This window comes from Cynara cardunculus, unplaced genomic scaffold (genome assembly GCF_001531365.2).
Source record: "Cynara cardunculus var. scolymus isolate 2C unplaced genomic scaffold, CcrdV1 Un_Scaffold_3484, whole genome shotgun sequence".
Classification (NCBI taxonomy): Eukaryota; Viridiplantae; Streptophyta; class Magnoliopsida; order Asterales; family Asteraceae; genus Cynara; species Cynara cardunculus.
Window position 1 is genome coordinate 19,071 of NW_020201493.1, and position 12,301 is coordinate 31,371.

Sequence of the window (12,301 nt, forward strand, 5' to 3'; positions counted from 1 at the left end):
TTCTTCTTCTTCTTCAGGATCCTATCTCTGCAATGAAAACCACCAAGACCAAAAGCTTTCTTCTTCTGTGATTTTTGTCACATACGATCAAAACATTTTGGGATAGATAGCCGATACCTTTCTTCTTTACATACCTCATTTAACATAACAATGATTGTTTGGATGTATTACCTCGAGCAGATGTGCAATTTCATGAATCAAAGGGATTTGATGTATCACAACCTCATTGATACATATAACTCCCTCCTTCCTGTTGATTTAATCTCACAGGTTCTTCAAAACCCTAGAATTTGGAGGTATGCTCTTCAAAACAATATTGATTTCTWTTTCAATTTTGATTTTTGCAACCAGATGAGATTTTAACTTCCTTTCACTTCTTTTTGGTTTAGCCGATTGATGAAGCAAGGCTATTTACAACTTTAAGGTAAGAATCCTCAAGAATCCTCTTTTATTGGTAATTTTGCTTAGTATGCGATTGATTGATAATCTTTTCATATAGTTGGTCATGTGAGAAAAACACATTCTGTCATATTCCCATTTGCAAGGCCACATTTACATACATACTTGTTAGGATCATAAATCATACTTACACACACACACACACAAGGTCATGTGAGAAAAACAAAACACAAACACACACACACACACACATACCATAATTCTTCTTTTTTGTAACTGTGTTCACCATGTTTGAATGTCAATCACTGTCCAAAGGAATAATACAGTAGCTAGAATGAATAATACATCAATGTATGTGGCTTTAGAATCTATGTCATATGTATTTGTGAAGTTTGGATATAAACTGCTGCCCTCCTCATTTTGTTTTTGATTTCATCTAATAGACACACACACACACACATATGGCCACTCATTTTGTTTTTGATTTCATCTAATAGACACACACACACACATATGGCCACTCATTTTGTTTTTGATTTCATTTTGTTGTTGTGTGCACAGTGTGTGTGTTTAGATACAGCAACTGTTACATGTTCATGTAATAATACTCTAACATGGTGAGATATTCTAATCATACCGTCTCTGTTGTGCCTGCTGTGATCAAGTGATGAAGACACTGTTGTTCATAAGATTTTAGGCCATGTTTGGCTTGTTATAAGCTTGATCTTAGCAGTCACAACCCAAAATTACCTGTTTGGAAATCAAAATGTGCATATGAATAACATATAACCCTTCACTTTTGTCCTGCTGTTTTGTTTCGACTATTTTGTGCACCTTTTGCCAAAGCACCTTCTGGTTCAATAACCAAACCTGGAACTGTTTGGGACTGCATTCTGGTTATGGACTTACAAACCAGATAGCCAAGTCCATCTAAATCCATCTAATCTGGAAGATTGAACTGGAATCATATTCTGTATAGATTCTAAAACACAACATCAAACACAACTAATCATGGCTGCTAATGATGTTACCTGGTATGATTAGAAGCACAACTAATGTACAATATCAGATCTAAAAATATGCCTTCTCTTTTTAAATTTTATATTTGTAGCATATGTGAATATCTCTATACCAATGTGACTGGTGAGAATACATGGTTTCACATCTATAACATGCTAAAACATTAACTCGTATTTGTATGTGACTGGTGAGAATACATGCCTCTCTAATTCCTTCCTCATGACACATTGCTTTATCTCAGTTACGCTTGAGCACTCCTCTAAATAATCTGGGTACTTTAAGGAGTTAAAGACATTGAATGTGACTTTTTGGTCTTGAATCCTCATAGTTAGTTCTCCTTTTTGGACATCAATCAAAGTTCCGCTGGTACCTAAGAATGGTCTTCCTAAAATGATAGGAATATCTTTATCAGCCTCAAAATCTAGAATGATGAAATCATCCAGAAATATGAACTTATTAACTTGAACTAGGACATCCTCAATCTTCCCTTTGGGATAAGAAATGGTTCTGTTGGCTAATTGCAGTGTGCAAGTGGTGGGTCTAGCCTCTCCTATGCCTAAGGTGTTGAAAATACACAAGGGCATTAGGTTAATACTAGCAACTAAATCACATAAAGCCTTTCCAATCTTCTTTCCACCTATAGAACAGGGAATAGTGAAACTTCCCGTGTCTTTAAGCTTAGAAGGTATCTTGTTGGTCAAAAGTGCACTACATTCTTCGGTAAGAGCTATAGTTTCATGTTCAGTTAACTTCTTCTTCTTACTTAGGATGTCTTTGAGGAACTTAGCATAACAAGGCATTTTCTCGATTGCCTCAACAAAGGGTATGTTGATGTGAAACTCTTAGAACACATCTAACAATTTCTTAAAATGCAACTCTTCTTTCTGATTCCTTAACCTTTGAGGGTAAGGTACATAAGAAGGAACTGGTTTTATCACATTCTTGCTTGAATGTGTTCAGCAAGATGGATCTTGTTTGCTTTGGGTCTTTGTTGTACACTCTTGTGGTACAGAAGGAATTTCAACATTCATCTTAGGCGTATCTACAACTTTACTCCCTTCTGACTTTTTTCTAATGAATTATTTAGAAAACATTAAGGGGTAGTGTAATCTTGCAGGTATAGAAATGGTGGCCTTAGATGTTTGCTTCTCTAAAGCTTTGGCTGGTTTTTCCTTGACAGGGACCAATGTTGTGGCATCAGTTTTTGACAATATTGGTTCCCTATCTTTTTGCACTATTGGTTCCCTATCTTTTTGCACTATCTCTGTTAATTCCTTCCCACTCCTAATTGTTACTACCTTCACATGTTCCTTTCCTAGATCTCTAGGGACTTCTGTATTACTGGGTAAGGTAATAAGGGCTCTATTGGTTTGATTGAGTGCAAGTTGACTGACTTGCGTTTCCAGATTCCTGATAGCGGCACTTTGCTGATTAATGAGTGTTTGGGTTTGGTTTAAGAACCATTTCATCATAGTCTCCAAAAAAGATAATGAATCTGTTTGTGGAGGTGTCTTGTTTTGAAAAGACTATTGAGCAGTTTGAAAAATTTGTTGATGATTTTGAGAGTTAGAGCTGCTTACATGATGTTGTGGTTGGATTATATGTTCCTTGCTGTTTATGAATGAGTGGATTCAAACTGGGACTGTTCCAAGAAAAATTTGGGTTTTGTCTCCAACTGGCATTGCCTGTGTTGGAATAAGGATTTGATCTATTATGAACATAATTGACAGATTCAGAATTAGGAGGACAATGTTCCTAAGAATGTTTCCCTCCACAACAAACACGCTACACTGAGAGGACTGCTGGAACAGGTGTAGTAACAGTTGGCTGCATTCCTTGGCCAGATTTTAGATTTTTAAGCATGTTGGCCATGGAAGTGAGTTATGCTATTAATGCAATGTACACATCTACATCATGAATTCCATCAGTCTTCTTTTGTGGTTGGGCAAGTGGATCAACCCAATATCCATTGTTTTCTGAAATCTTTTCAAGAATTTCATGCCCCTCATTGTAGGTACTAGTTGTAAAGGCCCCATTTGCAGTCGCATCGAGCATCTGTTTAGCCATGGGACTTAACCTGTTGTATAATATCTCAAGTTGAATGTAGTAAGGATTGCTATGGTGAAGGCATTCCTTAACAACTCTTTAAACCTCTCTCATGCATCAGGAACAGCTTCATCGTCCATTTATTTAAAAAGATAGATTTCATTTCTGGACTAAGTGTTCCTGGTGGGTGGAAAATATTTTCGCAAAAAATTTTAAGCCATGTTACTCCATGATGGCAAACCTGATGGTAATGAATTAAACTATGATTTTGCTCGATCTCTTAAAGAAAATGGAAACAAAGTAAGTCTTAGAGCGTCGTTAGGAACTGCAGGGATCAAAAAGGAATCAGTGATTTCTATGAAAGATTTTAAATGTGAGTAAGGATCTTCCAATGGTAATCCAACAAATTGTCCAATCATTTGCAACATATGGAACATGATCGGCTTAAGCTCAAAATGGAAGATAGTCATATGAGGTCTAATTATCCCTGAGTTCAATTGCTCAAAATCGGGAATAACATAGTCTATGATTCTTCCAATTTTAGAGTTCGCAAGATTAACTATATTTGGAGTTTGAGCTCTTGGATGATCATTATTTTCAGATTCTGTGTCATTATGTGCATCATCATGATTTAGTGGTTCTTGTTAAAAAGGATATTCCGGTAGATTTCCAAAAAGGGATGGTGGATCTTCAAAAGGTGGTGGTGGCAACATGTTTTCAAGAAGTGCCGGAGGTAACGCCATATTGGGAGGGAGTAGAGCAAAAAATGCTTTTTGTGCGCTCCTTCTTTGGCAGAACGCTTTCTCAATATCTTGATCGAATTGGAGAAAATCCCCGCGGTGTATTCGTGGCATATACCGCTTCCAAGTGATTCAAATGGTGCTAAAAAATCAAATCTTTTATCTTACTTTTATAAAGAACTTTCATCTTGCTGATCCCCGACAGCGGTGCCAAAAACTTGCTAGGTTGTTTCACACGCCTTTTGACAAATGAAATGAACCACAAAGCAAGTATACAATATGGCCCAATATCGTCTTTTCAAGTAATAAAGTGGTAAAAATAAAAGTTTATTGTCCACGAAGATTGTAGCCAAAGTCTAATGAAAGAAATGATTTCAGATGATGAAATTTAAGACTTAGTTGTAAAATATATTTTGAGGGTATTCCTCTCGTACTTCCACCATTGCATTATATTATAGTTTTCAACCCATATCTCTTTGTGGTATCCAGACCAGGGATAGTGACGAATGATGTCTTCAAAATATATGGATAAACAAATCTCTTTGTTAAAAATCACTCTCTCGAGCCGACTCCCATATCATTTAAGTTGACGTGTGTTCTAGGTAGTTTATCTCTGAATCTACCGCACTTTAACAAGTGACCAACTTGTCGAGAATTAATTAGTTTGAAAGATATAAATGACAAGTCTCCTTGTCGGCAACTTTCTCAAGTCTACCTCTAATATCATTCAAGTTGACGTGTATTCAATGACTTATCTCTATGACCATGGTACTTTAACACTTTCAAAGTGGTCAACTTGTCAAGAAGTGTCATTGATTTTTATAAAACTTGAATGAAATAGTGGAACATCGTTATTGCAAAACAATGTCTACTTTCTGTCTGCTTATAAAATCTCACATTTTGTCTCGCACTCAAGTTATAAAATTAGCTACTCATAATGGAAAATAAAGAGATAAATATAAATTGCGGAAAGTAAATGATTTAATGTAATTAGCGAATGTAAATAACGAAAAGTAAAGAACAATCTTAAAAGTAATTAAGAAACTTAAATTTTTTCAAAGTTTAGAGAGAGAAATCAGTTTTAGGAACTGATTTTTGAATGATCAATACAAGAACCCACCTCCTATTTATATATTAAAATAGGGCACAAAAAGACAAAAGAATTAGCTTGGAGACAAAGCCATCAAAAGCTAACTTAAAAGTATAATTAAAGAAACTAGATGGTGACAAGTTTCTAACAAAAGTTTAACAATCTTTAATCACAAAAATTCTTCAGCTCCAAGGCTTCTAGAATCAAAAAGATCCAAGAGCTTATCCCATTAAGTCTTTTATAAAACCAAAAAGCATCAGGTCTCACCTACATGAATGTTGTAGTACCATACATTCCAACATTTTTTTGTATTAGACTACAAATGATGTAGAAACAAGTATATTTAACTTCATAATTAACAAAGGGGAACATAAAGTAATAAAATGACTCAAGATAAGGATAAAATGAAGAAAAAAAAAACAAACTAAATATTTATAAAATAAGTGGTTTATACATTGAATTCTCAATTTACATAAAATGAAAATAAACAAACTAAAAATTTATAAAATAAATGGTTTATACATTGAATTCTCAATTTACGTCAAATATATTCGGGAAGGGAAATGTTATGTTGTCCCAAAGGGAGGTTGAAGGTTTTAGACAATCCAAGAGAGAGAGAGAGAGAGAGATTTTGGTTGATCTATAAACGGTGATCGATCTACATCCTTGGAGAGATTTCATCTACAAGAAACTGAAGTTCATCTAAAGGGAGTGGGAACCAAGATTTGGACTTGGATGAATATGGTGGGGTAGGGGTTATGAAGGTATAAAATGTTACATTGTAAGTATGCATGTAACAACTTATAATTATAAACTTGAAATTTAAGTAATTGTGAATTAATAAGCAGTAAATTATGCTTAATAAATACCTGATTTTAATACGTTGTATCAATTGCTTTATAATAACGTTTAGATATTTTGGTGGTGTATATTGGTTGAAATTTGCTACAATGGTCGTACTTGTTCGTGAGGAAAAACTACCTAGAGTTTTTGCTTTCTCCCCCAAGCCAAGCTTTTGTACCTTACCAGTTGAATGTCGTGGCAAATCTTCTAAAATAACTGTATGAGGTACCATAAAATAATGTGGCATGTGATCTCGACAATGTTGAATAATATCTTGACCGTCGATATGGGCACCATCCTTCAACTTCACAAATGCACAGGGAGTTTCACCTCAATGATCGTCAGGACGAGCAACAACAGCAACCTCGAGAACGGCCTGATGGCTATAATTCACAGTTTCTATAGGAGGCCTTAATTTTAGGACTTATTCTTTGTCAATTACCTTTTATTTCTTTCCTTGTTTAGTCTTTTGATTGTCTATTTATTTTAGGCTCTCTTATTGTTTTGAAGCACAAAATCAATGAATTAATTTGATTACCTTTGACCATCCAAAATTAAGATGGTATCAGAGCGGTTGTAATCATCGATCACGTTCCCATCGTCAATCATGGCCGGAGGAGAAGACTCAAACAAAACCAAAGAAGGCTCTATTGATCCTTCATCATCATAATATCTCCACCCTTCCGATCTTCCCAAACAACTTCACGTAAATGAAGCTCTCACCGATGGGAATTATGCGAATTGGGCACAAGAGATGTCCAACTTCTTATACGCCAAAAACAAAATGGATTTCGTCGATGGAACCATTCGAAAACCAGAAACCACCTCCTCCGAGTACAAACCTTGGATGAGATGTGATGCAATGATAAAGGGTTGGCTTACTGCTGCCATGGAGAAGAACATTCGTGACAGCGTGAAGTATGCCATAACGTCCTCAGAGATATGGGCAGATCTACGAGAAAGGTTTGGGAAGGAGAGTGCTCCAAGGGCCTACGAACTGAAGCAAAAGAAATAAAAGGTAATTGACTACCACGAGACCTTCACCCCGGTTGCCAAACTAGTCACCGTTCGGATACTGTTGGCCGTGGCAGCAAAGAAGGATTGGATCATCGACTAGTTAGACGTTAACAATGCCTTCTTGCACGGTGATCTAGATGAGGAAGTTTACATGAAGATCCCTCAAGGGTTTTCAAAAGAAGGCGAAACTAGAGTGTGTCGTCTAAAAAAATCGTTGTACGGGCTCAAGCAGGCTTCCCGGAATTGGTACCACAAATTCACAAACTTCCTTATCACCCTACGGTTCAAACAATCTAAGGCTGACTATTCCTTGTTCACATATCAAAGGGAAGATATATATGTTGCCATTCTCATCTATGTGGATGATGTCATCATAGTTGGAAACGACACCAAAACAATTCAACAAATAAAGAGCCAACTTAACAACGAGTTCAGCATCAAAAATCTCGGTCAGCTTAAATATTTCCTTGGCATAGAGGTGGCAAAAACTCATGAAGGGTTGGTTCTAAGTCAAAGGAAATATACATTGGACATTCTCAAAGACAGTGGAATGCTAGGGTGTCGACCAAGTGCATTTCCTTTCGAACAAGGCACCAAACTCGACAAAGGCGAAGAGGAAGCTCGAGTCGATGCCACCATGTACCGACGACTGATAGGACGGTTACTGTACTTACAAGCTACTAGGCCCGATATCACATACGCGGTAAATGTATTAAGTCAATTTGTTGCGGACCCAAGACGAAACCACTCAGAAGCTGCAAATCGAGTCCTTCGCTACTTGAAAGGAACGACTGGGCAGGGTATTCTCCTTCCTCGCTACGGGCCTATAAGTTTGACCGCGTATTGTGACTCGGACTGGCTCGGGTGTCCATTCATGAGACGATCCAGAACGGGGTATCTGCTCCTTTTGGGAGGTGGGCCTATTTCCTGGAGAACAAAAAAACAATCCGTGGTGTCTCGATCGTCGGCAGAGGCAGAATATCGAGCAATGGCTTCCACTGTTAGTGAGGTTCTATGGGTCAGGTGGTTGCTCAAGGACTTGCAGGTCATCATTACTACTCCTACTTCTCTATTTTGTGATAACCAGGYTGCTCGTCACATTGCAAACAATCATGTCTATCATGAACGAACAAAGCATGTTGAAATGGATTGTTTCTTTGTTCGAGAACGAGTGGAAACCAAAGAGATCCTACCCGAAGCCATTGACAGCAAACTCCAACTTGCAGATTTACTCACAAAAGGTCTTGGAACACAACAGCTTCATTCTTTACATAGCAAGATGGGCATTAAAAACTTACATGCTCCATCTTGAGGGGGAATATAGGAGGCCTTAATTTTAGGACTTATTCTTTGTCAATTACCTTTTATTTCTTTCCTTGTTTAGCCTTTTGATTGTCTATTTATTTTAGGCTCTCTGATTGTTTTGAAGCACAAAATCAATGAATTAATTTGATTACCTTTGACCATCCAAAATTAAGAGTTTCAACCTCAATCGTGGATATATTTTCACCCCCAGATATTATATTGTCCTTTAAACGATCCTTCACTTCTATATACCCATCTGGATGTTTGATCCCAGGATCTCCACTTCGAAACCATCCTCTCGAAAAAGACACTTATGTTGCTCTCAAGTCTTTCATGTACCCACTCATGACGGTATTACCTCTAAACATAATCTCCCCTATCGATTTACCATCATATTTGACACTTTCCATGGTGATGGGATCTTTTACATCGACTTCCTCCATCGCAAAGTGTTTCACTCCTTGTCGTGCTTTAAGCTTCACTTGTTCTTCAGCAGGCAAGGAATCCCACTCAGGCTTCCACAAACTCAAAGTTCCTGGACACGGAGTTGTAAGTTTCAGGGAGACCATAAGCATGAGATACATGAAATCCTAGCTCCACTATCTTTGAAAGAATTGTTGGAGGTGGTGGTGCACCGTCGGTCAGGATCTCAACCTTGTGTCGAAGTGGTTTCTGAATGGCCACACAGGAGAATTCACGATCATGTTTAAGACAGTTGGAGCTGCACACGTATGTGTGACCTTGTGAAGCACAATATTGTCAAATACATCTTTCGGATCCAAACGATGGAGACAAACATTAGTGCCACCCACAACAGCCATGCCCCCAAGGGAAGCACCATCTGTTGGAGTGAAACATAGGCAGCGACCAAACGTATGTAGGTTTCTCTTGCATACCATACACAAACACGCAGGCTAGGGAGTTTAGATAAGCACCTCGGTGACTGCAAACAACAGCTTTCGGTCTTGATGTCGATAAAGAATTCAGTAATTCCACTCTTTACAAGACTCTCATATTCGTATTCATGGGATATCATCAACGGAGACCAAGTGTCAATTTCATATGTTATAACAAGCAATGGGGGTTTTGAGTTTGTGTTCTTCAAAAGATTGATAGCTATCTTAACTATTTCCACAAATCCATAGTCAAAGAAGGGGATCTTGGCTTCTGAGTGAATTATAAGGGTTGAAAGCATGCTCCGGTCTAGACGTGTGTTAAGAGTGCAAAGGATGCCTCCAGCCATGGGAACTGCAAAATGAAGTTCTAGCATTGCTGGGACATTACACCATAAGTTTAACCTCAGTAAATTTCTCCCAAATGTTAATCAATCCCATTAACTTTGCTGGAAGTGATCATAACGAATTCCATGGTTATATATATATATTTTTTAATGGTATATAGTAGATTATACCATGTGAGTTTGTGAAACATCTAACATGTATTTGTATCATGATGTGAATATTTTTTACACATATTCATTTCAATAGGTAAGCCAATTTTTTTAATTTACATGTAATATATTCACGTGGTGAAGATAAACATATGTGAAACAGTATCTTAAATAATTGGTTTTGATGGAAAAAGAAAATCATGTAAAAAATATTTTTATATGGATTCTCACGGGTTTATAACATATTTGTGGTTCTCGAAAAGTAATCTAACAAACTTTGGCATTAATGATATCGAAAATAGGTTAGGTCGTTAAATATACCATTTAGAGAAAAGTTACGATTAAACATCTTTCATTTTGTAATATCATCAAAATGACGTGGCCCGTACTATATGTGGATATATGTTCATAGTTGATTATCCCAGTAAAAAAATACTTACAATGTCACCAGGAGAAACCCCTAAGCGGTTAAGAGAAGATGCAAGCTTGACGCACCTACGATGTGTTTCTTCAAACCCCATGAGTACCTCATAGACCCATAAACTATGGAGGTCTGGTCTCTATAAACTTCAGTTGCTCCTTCCAAGTAGCTATATAATGGAACATAATTTGCTGAGCACCGGACCACACCCTCCAATGGTGGCCTTGCTTCTCGATGGAATTCCTCCCCAGGTTCTACCAAGTGGTGGAATGCAATTCTGTGCGTGCGGCGATAGGGATGGGGTTTGAACTCTGGTAGTAGGGTAAGTCATTTTCCGATATAACACAATTAGATACATAGGAATTCTATAATTTCCATCAAGTTTAAGTCAAACTGTTTCTTATGATACATATCAACACCATGATAATTGATTATTATCAGTTCAAAACAAACAACAATGTTTAACTACATTTCACAAAATGACATATTTGGGGCTTAAAGGGACCATATGATCGATCAACTTTTATGTTTCATATGGCTTTAAAATAAGTTATTATGTTTAACATACATGACCTATTCAGTTGTATCAACGAATTTGAGCTGTCTGTTAGACACAAACATAAATGAATTATTGTTTTTCTAAATAAAACTTTGAAATGAACCATATAAAATGGCTAAGAAGACGACTATTGGTCATATTAGATTTCAGAACTTCATCAACATAGGATTCATTAGATTATCGAACTTTGTTTAAACAACTTTTTGTAGGATTATCATGTGATATTCAGAGACTGTTAAGCCATTATAAAGTAAAGTTTTATTAAGTACTCTCTTAGGATATATCTATACTATTTTATAAAGCAAATTTGTCTAAAGTCTTAAAAACACCTTATCATGCATAAGGTACTACCCTTTAATACAAAAAGTCTTAAAGTCTTAAAAATGTACAAATTTTTTATGCATTTTCAATTTAAAGTACTACCTTTTAATGCATAAACACCTTCAATGCCTCTATCACGTGAAGATGCCCACCTATCCCACGCACTACCCTTTCACACGCTCTCCTATCCCACGCCGATTCAGTCTCCAAGATTCACCATCGCACGCCGATTCTCTCTCTCTCTATCGCACACCGATTCTCTCTCTCTCTCTATCGCACGCTCTCCTCTCCTCAAGCGACTTATAAATATCAGTCACTCTCTTCACACACGCTCCCATCGCCTCCCTCTTCAAAGCGACGATTCACAATTGATTTCCCAAGATGTTCGATTCAGGCTCTCGGTACGATTCACAATTGATTTCTGAATATGGTGAGTTCTAATCTTTCCCTCTTTAAATGTTCCAATCTTACTTTAATTGTGATTAGAGTTTTGTTCAAATCATGTGAGATCCAAGGATCGGTTCTTTCATCAATGTTTGTTTGAAACTTCATTTGTTTAGCTCCCTGTTTGTTTATCCTGGTAAGCTTCCAGGCAAAACACCCCATATAAAGCGTTATTATTGCTTCGATTTTGGACTAATAGATGCAGACTTTGAACCGAGGTTGGGGGATTGTGGGTTGGGTAAGGTGATGTAGGGCTTTAATGGAAGGGCATTTGGGTTTTAATCAGAAGCAATTAGTTTAGTTTAGTTTTACATAGAGCCGAGTTTTGAAGGATTGGTTGTTTAGTTTCTCTTGGGGGGGGTATGGTGATTTGTTGCTTGTCAATGGTTGTAAAGTCTGGGCACGTCCAGGGAGAAAGTTGGATCAACCGAAAGAGTAGAGTTTAAGGACTGACGTCAGAATGATCAGTTCACTATTGTTTGCAACCTGCCATGTAGCAAAATGTTGTAATCTCTCTTATGAATAATGCCTTCTGTTTTGTAGGTGGTGGAGCTTGACTTTCTTTATCCAAGTGAAGGCATTCATAGACGTTGGGATAATGGTTATCGTATTACGTCAACAGCTGCTACATGGGATCAAACTGCCCTTGTCTTGAGCGTGCCTCGCCGCAAGCCTGGTGATGAAACACAGKAAACTTTACGCACAT

The 12,301-nt window shown here is 37.2% G+C and overlaps 1 non-coding gene and 1 pseudogene across 1 annotated transcript; one reads left to right on the top strand and one right to left on the bottom strand.

Annotated features, from left to right (window-relative positions):
* Positions 1-3,300: 3,300 nt before the first annotated feature.
* Positions 3,301-11,489, bottom strand: LOC112503654 (annotated as a pseudogene).
* Positions 3,533-3,638, top strand: LOC112503656. The gene has a single exon (XR_003068043.1). It is a non-coding gene; the product is annotated as a small nucleolar RNA R71 (small nucleolar RNA).
* Positions 11,490-12,301: the final 812 nt, after the last annotated feature.